This window comes from Rhipicephalus microplus, chromosome 8 (assembly GCF_043290135.1).
Source record: "Rhipicephalus microplus isolate Deutch F79 chromosome 8, USDA_Rmic, whole genome shotgun sequence".
In the NCBI taxonomy this organism is placed as follows: Eukaryota; Metazoa; Arthropoda; class Arachnida; order Ixodida; family Ixodidae; genus Rhipicephalus; species Rhipicephalus microplus.
In genome coordinates, this window is record NC_134707.1 from 61,798,756 (window position 1) to 61,812,791 (window position 14,036).

The 14,036-nt window shown below is 47.5% G+C and overlaps 1 long non-coding RNA gene across 1 annotated transcript; it reads left to right on the forward strand.

The window, feature by feature from the left end:
• Positions 1–6,792: 6,792 nt before the first annotated feature.
• LOC142768571 (uncharacterized) lies at positions 6,793–8,997 on the forward strand. Its single transcript, XR_012885339.1, has 2 exons — positions 6,793–7,641; positions 8,641–8,997. It is a non-coding gene; the product is annotated as an uncharacterized LOC142768571 (long non-coding RNA).
• The last annotated feature ends 5,039 nt before the right edge of the window (positions 8,998–14,036 follow it).

Here is a 14,036-nt window from a genome sequence, read left to right on the forward strand (position 1 = left end):
ATACCTTCCTCTTGAGAGATAGTGGCAATCTACCTGCCATAATTTGAGAGTGATTGCCAAATGTGCTTCACCCCATTCTTATTCTTCTAGTTACTTCAATCTCGTGGTTCGGCTGTGTGGTTATTACCTGCCCTAAGTATACATAGTCTTTTACAACTAGAAATGGACAATTACCTATCTCAAAGCGCTGCTCTCTTCCGAGGTTGTTGTACATTACTTTTGTTTTTTCCAGGTTAATTTTAAAGCCCGCCTTTCTGCTCTCTTTGTCTAACTCCGTAATCATGAGTTGCAATTCGTCCCCTGAGTTACTCAGCAATGCAATGTCACCACAATAACAGCGCTACCGAAATAGCCGCAATAACAGTCTGTCCTTGGATAACCAAACTGGCATATATCCTGTTTTGTAGAGCTATATGGTAATTTGGTGTCACAGAACGCCAAGACGTGGTGTAATGTTAATAGCTGTTGGAGTTTAACGTCCCGAAACTACCATGCGATTATGGCAGACGGCGCAGTGGAGGGCTCCGGAAATTTTGGCCACCTGGGGTTCTTTAACGTGTACCTTAATCTATGCACACGAACCTCAAGCATTTTCGCCTCTATCGAAAATGTGGCCGCCACGGCTGGGATACGATCCCGCGACCTGCGGGTCAGCAGCAAAATGCCTTAGCTATTAGACCACCCCAGTGGGTGGTGTGTAATGTTGATACATGTGTCGTAATGTAAGGTTTTTCTTTGTGTAGCCGTTACTGGACAATCAGGCTTACGTGCAATGAGGGTATACAACACATAACTGAAATAAAATCAAGAAAAAATTATAATAATGGTTTATTTTCTATCAATACAAAGTTGATGGAGGGGGTGAGAATAAAAGAGACTATCCGCTCGACTACGTTCTCAACCCCTATTCACATAGGGCAGTGGCGGTGGTGGCAACAAAACACCACAGCTGACAAAAGTACACAACGTGTACATAGCATAAACAAAATTAGGAATTATAAAACTTTGAATGTCACTGCAAGCGGTCGCTGAATGAAAAACAGTGCAGTAAACATATATTTAAATGTAAATAAAATGTCACAATTTGTAAACCACAAATACAAAAACATATGATTCACGTGCACCGGTAACTGCATTTTCATCCCTTGTGTTTTGTTAATCTTTTTTATTGCTTTGAACTTTGAAGAAAAATCTGAATTGTCAGGAGCTTTAATAATATATTGGCGAAGTTGGGAAAGTGTGGAACGTAATCATCCGAATGGTATCCCAAAATTAGATGTGTGTGTACTTTTGTATGCGTGAACTGTTAACGTTCCGAATCTGCTATACGATTACGAGAGACGCCGTACAAGAGGACTCCAAAAAACTGGACCACGTGAGGTGTTGTAAAGTTCACCTCACCGTAAGCTCACGGGTCTCGACCGTCCCGCCTCCATCGATTGCGGCTGCCGAGATTCCATACCGCGACCATCGGGCTGTCAATTAGGCACCATAACAACTAGACCAATGGTATATTGACGTAAAGAGCCAGGTGTGTATACCTTTACATATTGCCACATTCCGCGTTGCATTAGTCTTGCTGTTCAGATGTCGTCAATGAGTTTGGACTTGTACATGACGTCAAAGTGTCTGTGGCTAGTCTACAGTTTCGATGTCGATTTCAACACTTTCGCTGTCGCTTTCAGGTTGCATGCGATGAATGTTGGCTTGAGCTAGTGTCCGGTCAATGCCAGTGTAGCAGCCGAGAAAGATTTCGTCGCACTTGCACTCGAGGATGCCGTCGACAATACGCTGTACCCGCGTCGCACAACTCGTGCCGGGGAAATACATCGCCAGGTACGGCAAGTCCTGCCACGCGCACATGCCCACGACGATTTGCGCGCCCTCGGGGTCGGACTGTTTTTCGGCGGTGATTGCACACGCGTAGCGCTCTCTCCCTCTGGTCAGGGTCACGTACCCGATGTCCACTTCCGGAAACGTTAGCCCGGTTGCTATCAGCGTCTGCAGCGTGAAGTTATGGACGGGCGGCATGCTGCGATCCAGCTCGAAAAGCGCCCACGTGAGCCTCTGGTTGAGTGCAAAGAGCCAGCAGTAGGCCGCAGCGAGCTTGGTAAGTCGCACCAGGCGTGACTCGCCTGATTTTAGGGCAGCACAGACTTTGTCGCAGGCTTCTTTGCTATCCTGGACGTCTCCGAGGCGCAGGCCCGGTATCACCTTGTCGTCTTCGAGGCTGCGCACTTCATCCAGCGACAAGGGCCTCATGAGAAGTCGCAGTGTGTGGATGTCCTCTTCTGCCATGACCAGCTGAGAATGAGGGTCTCGTTCGGAAAGTCGCTCGATGTGGACAGGCGGTCGCTGTGCAATGTGACAGCACGAGACTCGAAAGTGCTGTTTAGTGGTGCAGCAGATGTCTATACGCCTTCCGTGTCGCCCAGTGTATATGATCGAGCCTCCGCACTGTTCTTGGCACGGATAGCTGGAGGAGTTTGCCGAAGAAGTATAGCCTGCCGACGAAGATGCTATCCTGAATCTGAATCGGCGTGAGCGACTAAGAACTGACCTTGTAGTTCCGTAACAGACCCGAATGTGTACTTAAGATGCGACATCTGGGGGGCTGCGCGTTTCTTCACATAGCAATCGACACGGGAAAAGATTGCGTTTTCGCGTGCTCTCGATAACGCAGCGGGAAAATATTACAGAGCGATATCAACTTCACGTGCGTCCTTATATGGCTTCGAAAAGGCTATCTGGTCAGAAAAAGAAATGCTATTGCGCAGGCATTTTGTGAAATCTAGTGCGTGCCACTTTCGTCCACGTTGTGCCGTTTCACGGTAACGTACACATTAGAATGTGGAGCATGGAGTAACCGTACCCGGTAATTCATACTGGAGCTTAAGCGCACATGCAGGAGGACAAATACGATGGAGACACAAGGACCAGCGTAGTTTCTATCGTATTTGTCCTCGTGTGTGCGCGCTTAAGCTTCAGTATGCAACAAAACCAACTAGCCCATCTTTCCGTAATACTCCAGTGATTGGCTGCTTACACATTCGTCTCGTTTGGCGTCTCTGGGAGCGTCACACGCTAACCACATTTTGGGTTATCATTCCAGCGCGAACTTCTTATGCAGCGTATTTTGTGTTGATAAAGGAAGCGATTATGGTATACTGCATTTTCTTGCGTTTAGAATTTAACCAGAGCTTTCGGCTTGGTTGGCACTTCATGGTAGAATACCACCCATAGCTCCGAATGACTCCCCTGAAGTGTGTTCATTAATTACAAATAGAAGAAACTGTGCGAACGCAACTCCTGGGATTCCTGCCAACCACCACCTGTTTATGTCAAAAGGAGTCTGAGCAGGCGGCTTTGCGTTGTTAGGGATGACCAACGCCACTGTGGGCGCCAGAACGCAGACGCCATTGCTTCTGTTTTCTGCGTGCCTCACAGATGCTCGAAATGCGCTACTATGTAAATGTGTTAAGAAAAAGGGGAAAATTCAAACCTTTCGCTGTGAAAATGTGTTCACTTGAAAAGTTCCACTGAACGCTGCCGGAGCCCGACGTGATTGCCTCGTTGATCGGTTCACTTTTGACCTATACCGACGGCGCCTTGTCATGACGACGTCTTCGTGTGATGCTATGAGCGACGTATCGAATTTTGAATATCTGACATCATCTCATATTGGATGATTTCTACATCCGTCGAGCTCACACAGCCGAATATCCCGTTTCATGTTTGATGATGCAGTTGATGCTTTCGCATTGATGAGGTATGCGTAGGCAGAAGAAAGAAAGTGTGATAGCAAAGTAGTTTACGTCACTTTCATCAATTAGAACTTTTGTTTTCAAGCCTGTTAGCGGTATATATCGATGATGAAGCAGTTTTTAACGAAGTGAGGCAAAATGAGCATGCCGATTCGTATGTTGAAGATGTGTGCTACGGCCACAGTAATTCAGGTAAAAGGATTTATTGAGAAGTAAGCGGAACAATTAATCGTTGCCCGTACGTGAAGCTGCTTGAGCGTTTAGTGACTTGAGTTTAATCAATTCGCCAATTGAAACCACATTACAAGAAAGAGTATGCTTTACTCTTACAGGTGAGTAGTTCCTTTTCGCAATGACTCCTTTTAAAGGGACGGGCTAACTTTCATTGAGCTTGCAGTCCTCTCCGACGGGAGTAAAATTTCGGAACTCTCCTTAAAGAGTCGTTTACATGACAAGTGAACACTTGAGAAAAATAGTCGACACCGTGTCTAAGCGCGTATGACAACCAAAGAAATGACGAAATCGTCGGTGTTTTGATTCGGGTACGCTGCCTTTTCTTGTACTCGGCACAGAAACGAGGTAGCCAAAAAAAAACTAAAACATTAGCTTTTTTTTACTTTCCCAGCTATAAGATGATGTCACTTGACGAATTACGGAGACTGAGGTGACTAGAAGTATGACACAACACTGCCAAGGCCACGCTGCTACGGGCCTAAATGTGGCGCCAAAGTGTTTTTCTACACAAGACAAAGTGGTGATTCAACTGGTAATAAAAAATTTAGTTTCTCTGCTAAATTAGCTCGGAAACCTTGCAGTGCGACTTGATTTTAACGCGTGGATGAGAAGCCCCCACTTCAATACTACCTTGGGAACGCCAGCAAACTGTGCCACGGGGAGGAAACTCCCTATACCTCTCATGTATTCGCTCTCGGCAGCGCCTCTTTTACCACTGGCGGTAGCCGGGTGTCCTACTGGAAATAAGACAAGAACATAAAATTTCTTTCATTACGTCACCAAAGATCTGGCATCCGAAGATCTTGTTTACTGGGTGAGGTGGATGTGAATGTTTGCTTTTGTTGGCTTCCACAAGTTTTTACAAATAAACAAATTGGATACCAGTGTGAAAAACCTTTCTTTTGCCTATATGTCTTTTTCATTTCTTGTTTTGTGAATTTTAAATAAGGCGAAGCTTGAGCAAGGTGGTTGACTTGAGTTCGTAGCAGTTGCCTCCGCTCCTTCTCACCACTCACTCGATCAATATTGCAAGTCAGATCGCGCTCGCTTGACATTCCAACTACGGGAGAGATGACACGTTGTGGCGGGCATAGAACGGACGCCGCAGTGAGGTGCGCCGAGCAAGTCAACCGTGCATTCGACAAAGACGGTTAAATCGGGTAACGCTGCTCTGCCAAGGGGTGGAAACTCCTCATACCTCCCGTGTAACGCGTTCTCGCAATCTGATGCGCAGCGGCAGCGCCGCTTTTACCACTGGCTTTACCAAGAGAGAACATCGCTGGAAACTGTGTTTTGGCACAGTGACGAGCCGATCGTCAGGGTAACAGCGCTTGACAAAGATAAGTTCAGTTGAGCGAAGATTGGCTCCAGCAACATTCCTGTAATAATTTCTGAAAGCATTTAGTCCATCAAATTTGTTTGAGTGACAGTGTGAAAAAGTAAAGACCCACAATGGTAGAAACGACGGTAACGTGTATTTCATGAAGAGGAAGGAGCCTATAAGTACTTGGGATAACACTATCCACATGCCACAAGTAAAGGAATCAAAAGCTATGTAGCCCAGTCAACACGAATTCAAACCTTTCATTAAACGCGTTTTGCCGACAGCAACTTGGCTGCCATCTTGACCATTTAGTCTGTCGACACTGCACCTCCGTCAGTCCTGTCAGGCTTGCAGAGATCCGGGTTTACTCATGTTCTCATGCAAAATAAATACTTGCTCGAATAATGGATGCAAGTACACGTGATCTCTCGTTGCCTTTGGCAAACCCAAAAAACAATAACATGAAACCAAATAACCTGAAAAAGACATATTTTGACGAAGAAGCTGTATTTTATTCGTCAAATGCTGCTGTTGCATAGCCCACAAATAAAGAGGTGGTATTTCACAGCCACCTACGAGCACAGTAGCCCAAACGGTCAAAAATCGTGTTTCCAGCTCATGTGGAAACGAAAGGGGCGATCGTAGACAGCAGCCATGTATGGTCTTGTTGCTTTCGTTGCCGCTCACAGCAGTGTGCTCCATCGGGCAGAGTGAAGAATTCATTTTCAAGGAAAGCTACAGCACGTTGGTTACGCGTCAGAAAATGCAGGGACGACAACGGTTCCTTACGGCTTCTGTGAACGAGGTTTGTTTGATTGAAACGCCTGGTCAGGTGAGCATTATGTGTGTAGAGATTTAGTTAACAGATCATGAGCGCGATACCGTCCCGCTAAAATTAACGATAGCGTGTTGACGCGGCAGTGCGCCAAATTAAACGCAAGCGTGAAATAATAGATTGCCTGCTTATGATTCGTGGCATAAAAAAATCGTTCAGACAGTCAACTATATACTTGGCAACACGTGAGGCACACCGCATAGTTGATAGCTAAAATATTTTGTCACGCACACAAATAAAATTATCAGCCAAATATTTCCAATGAAATTTCAATTTTCATTTTTCTTCTCCCCTCCCATAGCCGCGCTTCGCACGTACACTGTACTTTGATGGATGCAGTACAACGTCTTCCAACGGTTCTCATACACCTCGACTTTATAACGACCGATACACCTCCATTCGCACAGTTGTGCTAGCACAACTACTGCCCCAAGTAAACTAGACGGTGATGTGCCGTTCAACCACTGACGTCATGACGTCAGTAGTTGACGTTTCTGTTCAAGTCACGTGACTTTCCAGCATCTTATCGACCACCGGAAATTCCAATGCGTTCTGTTTACGTTGCGTAAAACGCGCGATGGCAGAAGTACCATTGACAACAGCCTGACAAGGCGTTTACCTAGATAGGGCAAAATACTTCGACGCATTAACAACAGGTACACCAGCAATTCTTGCATTGGGGTGACAGCTTCAGCGTGATCACGGGCGGCACGGTGGTCCAGGTGGTCCACTTCGGGAGACTCAGCGGTGAACGTCGGCGCTCGGCAAGTGTATCATTGCCACGATCTACTAACGCACGAGTGCGTAGTTCCGTTTTTTCGTAATGGCAGCTGTAGACTTGGACAGGCTGGACGCCTGACTCTCCCGCCTGCAAGCCGATCAGCTGTATTGCCTGGACGGCGACAGTTCTCTTGGCATCCCGAAGATCATGGGAAGGTTCGTTCCAGGCGCCATCGCCGATATCCGCGCGTGCATCTCTGCTATGGAAGACGCGAATGAGCGGCTCCAGCGTCTATGCGGCATCTACACGTGCCTCATGCTTACGAAGGCGATTGGTCCCTGGGTTCTCTATCGCGTCGAGAACGCGGAAGGTGACCAGCAGGACTCCCTTTTCCACCGCTTCTCGTGGGAGGTGCATTCGAAGCCCGTCCCCGCTGAATCGCTGTCTATAAGCAAAGAACTCGCCCAAGGATGTGCGCTGGTTCCGCAAAGCGGAGGCACGGGCCATGACGTCTACTGCTTCGCTTTCTTTACATCATCACCGTGGGTGGCAGTTTCAGACCGCCAGAGGGCAATTCCGATGGAGTGCGTCAGGTTCTTGGCCGTACTTTCGGCGTTGAACCTAAGGAGCTCGAGCGAGGCGAGTACTTCAACCAGGATATGGCGTACGAGGCGGCCATGCTGATGGATATTGTCGGAGAACGCTGACCCTTGGTTGATTTGGCCACACTTCACGCTACTCGAAGCCGACATATTATTGCATGGTAAGTTCTTCTGCACTGATTGCATTGACCCTGGCCCAGAGCTTTCTGCAGACAACGTGTCATTGCGTTGCTTCCTGCATCGGAGAATATAGGCGCTGACGGAAACCGACGTCGTTTTTGTAGGGCCTCCGTGATTCGTGCGCTTTTGACTTACCGACAGTGCCATGTGATGACGATGTCATGTGATGCCAGGGTGACGTCACATGTTTTGGATATGTGAAATCATCGCTTGGTGATGATTTATAGATCACTCGTGCTGACGCTCCCGTCAATTCCTTTTCGTGTTTGATTGCGCATCTTGCACACTTGCCTTTATGAGATATGTGCACAGATGAAAAAAAATGTGATAGCAATGAATTTTATGTCTGCTTTGTCGAATAAGATTATCGTTTTCAAGCACGCTGGCTTAACACGGGACATGGAGCACTTTTGGGCGCTGTAACGCGGAATAACACTTCGATATGTAGGTTGAAAATGTGCGGTACGCCCCGAGTTGTTCGAGAACGTTTTTTTTTCTTTGCGCGGGCATCATTCACGTAAAGAGAACGTAACGCGAAGTAAACGAAGCAGTCGCTGTCCATGAAGCTGCTAGAGCATTTATATTTGGGTGCTGAAATAATTTCGTCAACTAACGCTTCAGTTCAAGAGATCGTATGGCTTACTCTTGTAGCTGAGTTGTCATTTTCACCCCTGTGATTCTCTTTATAAATTCGCATTAACTTACCTTGAGGTCTCAACAACCTACGAGGGGAGTATAATGATATCGAAATAGTATTTACGTGACTCTTTAACGAGAGTCATTCTCGTGACAAGCGAGGGCTCACGAAAAAGTCAAAGGACAGTAAGTGGGCATACCATCGAAGGCATTTTGATTACGTGTGTGCTACCTCTTCTCGTACCCAGCACAGGGAAAGAGCAAGCCTTAACGCATTTGACGTGATTAGCGCATTTAACATTGCTATGCCTAAATTTATTTCTTGCTTTCTTTTACTTTTCCAGCTGGAAGACCATGTCAATTGACGAATTACGGAGACTGAGGTGTCTAGAACAATGACACAACACGGCCAAAGCTACGCAGTTACCACCCTAAACGTGACGCCAAATTACCGTTTTACAAATGAGAGCGCGGTGATTGATCTGCCTATAAAACTTTTCCTTCTGTTTAAATGGCTAGGAAACCTTGCAGCGCGTTTTAATTTTGACGCGTGAACGGAAAGCTCTCCCACAAGTATCCTCTAACAACGCCAGAAAGTGTGCTTCGCTGACTTGCATATTTCGGTTGAAATGGGTTGGGAAGACGGCCAGGCAGCGTGTGGTGGCCTGAAATACGCGGCTCAATAAAATCAGTTTTATCTATGCTTTGGTACAGTGTAGGCTTATTTCACTTATAAATAGTACTTTCGATTGTTGTCTTCAAGGGCAGAGCAGTGAATGCGACAGCAAGAACGGCAAGCAGCTACAAACGCGCTGTGACAAACAAAAATAAGGACGCGACAGGTGTATACAAAACGAGTGCAAACTGTCACATTTGTCACTTTAACTAGCCTCTACTTTGGCTCTTTTAGCTAGCAACTCGTTCCTTTCGCCACCACGGACGCTACAACAAACACAGCGAACTTGGTGGGGTCTGTTAACCTCGAGGACAGCGTGGCGTTACCTACGTTGTGACGTCACTCACGTGGGGCTGGCGTATGCTGTCCCTGCTGGAAGACCACCATTCCGGCGCTTTTGGCATCACTCGTGCACCGCGTGAGTGCACGTTATTGTGCACTTATGCGTTATTGTGCACTTATGCGTTTATTGTGCACCGCGCGTGCTCATTACGAATCTCACTTCTTAAAGCGGTATGGTCAGTGGCTGTGTCTACGGTGGCACCCAAGAGATCACAACTGAGTGCCCAAGGGTGAGGCAAAGTCCACTAGGCACGTGAGATAAAAAGTTTGTGGGGGGGGGGGGGGGGGATAACGTGGCTGTTGCAAGCGTATGATCACTTTGATATTTGGAACACGGGAAAGGTCTTTGTCCTGAAGTGGGCGTAGTCAGGTAGGGCACGAGACTGATGGCGATTGCCTAAGAATATCTGTTCGACATAAAAATGTCGGAACCGGATGACTCAAAAGTGACGATAAGATTTTGTAGGTCGTATGGCTCGGCATATCAATAATGGAAAACTAAACGAAACCCAAGCAGTGCCTCGTGTTTGGCTGTTGATTACTGGAGCTGTCTTTTTTAAGGATAGCAGGAGCACTTTTGTAAGTTGTCATCAAATGATATAACTCTCGTTTATTAATCGCTTCATAAGTCGATTGCCCCGAAAGTGTTCCAAATTCGTATATTACCAGCGTAGTTGCGAGGATTCGTCATGCGCGTACACTGCCTCCTCTCTCCTTTTGTCCCTAGAAAATCGCTGGAAAGCCGAACAAAGGGATGACACCGGGAAAAGTAGCCACCTCAGCGCGTGTCAAAGCTTTGATCACTATTTTGTTTATTTTTCTCAGTTCAAAGGCAGTGGATAACTCCCAGCGCCACCACGAGCGCCCTAGTGTAATACTGCACAGCTTGATTCCAGCGCTGTAAAGCTTGGAGCAGGTACGTGGAGGAACCTCATGGGGGCCGCGGTAAGCGTGTGGAACACGGCGTGGCCTCCGCGATGAGAGCCGCAGCGCGTCGTCGATTGTTGCCGGAGCCACTCTCGAAGGCCACGCGCGGAGAGGCTCAAATATGACAGTTTTTTCTGCTTAGACGTAACCCATGGCTTGCGAATCGCCGAATTTGCCGTGTCGGCAATGTCTAGCGTCTTCGAAACGAATTTATGAATTCCATAGCCTGTGCACCGTCATAACATTAGATTCATGCTTCCAGCTTGTCGAAAGGCAAAGTTTAGAGCCGGAAACACGAAATAACACAACTATATATATATACCGGCCATACGACCGACCATAGGAGCTCTGCTTGGGAGCTCTGCTGCTCAAGCTGGAGTTAAGGCCGTTGATGTCGGCAGACAGAGGACTCAGCCCGTGTGCGCCACAAAATGAAGATATGTACCAAAAAGCTCCTAGCGTAGAATATTCATGCATGGTAAAGCATACCAATAGGTTACAGAGGAAAGTGAGGCTGATGAGGACGAAAGAAGGCAGGCAAGGGTAAACCATAGTATTACATAGTACAGTATAGCATAAAAAGGGGTGGGAAAGAGGAGCTATTGAGAAGAGGTGTGGCGAGGGGGTCAGGAGGTGGTAAAGGAAGATAGATATGCTAGTACAAACGATATAACTCAATCTGAGCTCTTTGGTTGCTAGCGCTTGCACACCATTTGCGCTGAAGATTGCACAGGCGTGGAACTGTTTTTAAGTTTTCAAGTGCACACATTTTTGCATCGCTAGGTTTGAATTTTCCCGTTTTCATAACAAAATCATATACCGTTCATAGTAGAGTGTTTCCCGCATCTGTTACGCACGCAGAAAACAGAAGCAATGGCGTCTGCGCTCTGGCGCCCACAGTGGCGTAGGTCACCCCTTCACCGCAAGGCTGCCTGCTCAGACTCCTTTTGACATAAACACGTGGTGGTTGGCACGAATCCCAGGAGTTGAGTTCGCACAGTTTCTTCTATTTGTTCCTCATGAACGCACTTCAGGGGAGTCATTCAGAGCTATGGGTGGTGAAGAGTGGTGGGCGGTATTCTACCAGTACCAACCGAGCCAAAAGCTCTGGTTAACTTCAAAACATAAGAGAATCCCGTATACTATAATCGCTTACTGGATTAACACAAATGACGCTGCATAAAAAAGTTTGCGCTGGAATGATAATTCAAAATGTGGTTCGCGTATGACGCTCCCAGTGACGCCAAACGAGACGAATGTGTTAGCACCGAATCACCGGAGTAATACGGAAAGGCGGGCTAGTTGGTTTTGTTGCATACTGAAGCTTTAGCGCACGCACACGATGACAAATAAGGTGGTTTTGGAACGTTAAACCCCGTAAATCATCACGACGAAAAATACGATAGGGAATGCACAGCTAGGTTTCTGTCTGTCCATTGTATTTGTCTTCATGTGCGCGCTAAAGCTTCAGTATGAATCACTGGGTACGTTATTCCATGCCCCACATTCTTATGCCTACGTTACCGTGAAATGGCAGAATGTGTACGAAAGTGGCACGCACTGGATTTCAGAAAACGCCTACACTGTAGAATCTTTTTTCTGACCAGATAGCCTTCTCCAAGCCAGCTAAGGACGCACGTGAAGTTGATATCGCCCCGTAATATTTTCCCGCTGCGTTATCGAGAGCAAGCGCAATCTTTTTCCGTGTCGATTCCTATTGTGAAGAAACGCGCCGCCCACCAGATGTCGCATCTCAAGTGCACATTTGGGTCTGTTACGGCAGACTGAACTACAAGGTCAGTTCTTAGTCGCTCGCGCCGATTCGGATCCAGGATAGGGTCTTCGTTGGCAGGCTATACTTCTTCGGCGAACTCCTACAGCTATCCGTGCCAAGAACAGCGCGGAGGCTCGATCATATACAGTGGGCTACAGAAAGCGCGTGGACATCTGCTGCGCGACTAAACGGAACTTTCGAGACTCGTGCTGTCACACTGCACAGCGACCGGCTGCCCACATCACACGACTTTCCGAACGAGGCCCCCATTTTCAGCCGGTCATGGCAGAAGAGGACATCCACACACTGTGCCTTCACATGAGACACTTGTCCTTGGACCAAGTGCGCAGCCTAGAAGACGACAAGGTGATACTGGGCCTGCGCCTCGGAGAGGTCCAGGATAGGAAAGAGGCCCGCGACAAAGTCTGTGCTGCCCTAAAATCAGGCGAGTCACGCCTGGTGCGACTTCGCAAGCTCGCTGAGGCCTACTGCTGGCTCTTTGCGCGCAGTCAGAGGCTCACCTGGGCGCTCTTCGCGCTGAATCGGAGCATGCCACCCATCCACGACTTCACGCTGCAGACGCTGATAGCGACCGCGCTAACGTTTCCGGAAGTGGACATCGGGTACGTGACCCTGACCAGAGGGAGAGAGCGCTACGCGTGTGCGATCACCGCCCAAAAACAGTCCGACCCCGAGGGCGCGCAAATCGTCGTGGGCATGTGCGCGTGGCAGGAATTGCCGTACCTGGCGATGTGTTTCCCCGGCACGAGTTGTGTGGCGCGAGTCCAGCCTCTTGTAGACGACATCCTCGAGGGCAAGTGCAACGACATTTTTCTCGACTGCTACACTGGCGTCGACCAGACACTAGCTCAAGCCAACATTCATCGCATGCAATCTGCCAGTGGTATAGCGGGAGTGTTGAAATCGACATTGAAACTGTAGACTAGCTACAGACACTTGGACGTCAAGTACAAGTCCATACTCACTGACAGTATCTGAACGGCGAGACTAATGCAACGCGGAATGTGGCCATATGTAAGAGTACGCCTGCTTCTTTACGTCAATATACCATTAGTCAAGTTGTTGTGGCGTTTAATTGCTAGCCCGAATATCACGGGATCGAATCTCGACCTCGGCATTTGCGTTCGATGGAGGCGGGATGGTCGAGCTTATGAGCTTATTGTGAGGTGAACTTTACAACACCCCATGTGGTTGAGTTTCTCGAAGTCCTCCTTTACGCCATCTCTCGTAATAATATTGCAGTTTTCGAACGTTAAGCCCTAATATGTAATTTTACCTTTACGTCATTCATTTACTAACCTATAGCAAACTACATAGCGGGCTGTCTGTGAGACCAGATTTATGTGAGGTGCTTGGTATTATTAAGGAAGAAATGATTTTGCTGCCACTAGGAATAGGTATCGGTAAACGGGTGATCGCGCTCTTCCCGTCCAATGCCCAGCGCACGGAAGTTTTGAAGTTAGACGACTCTAGTTGGGTGGTGCGAAATAGGCAGTATGGAAGCGCTATACAAAAAGAAACTGATTTCTTCCATGAAATTCTTCGAGTATGTTTTTGAAGAGTCTGCGCTCCGTAAAGAGCATGTCTTTGAATGATCCGTGGTTCTTAAGTGTGTGCGGAACAGTTTTTCTTACATTCCGTGATATTTCATTTCGAAGGTCAACGATTGTAGCGGACAGCTGGTCTAGCACTCAAAAAAAGTTAATATTACGCTCCTGGTCACTTTGCTATTTCATTAATGTGAGAGATATGGCACGTCTGTGAAGTCTGCTGGCTTCGCACTGCGTGCCTGTAATTTTAGTTTGGGGAACAGCATATTGTGTGTGTGTGTGTGTGTGTGTGTGTGTGTGTGTGTGTGTGTGTGTGTGTGTGTGTGTGTGTGTGTGTGTGTGTGTGTGTGTGTGTGTGTGTGTGTGTGTGTGTGTGTGTGTGTGTGTGTGTGTGTGTGTGTGTGTGTGTGTGTGTGTGTGTGTGTGTGTGTGTGTGTGTCGTATATAACC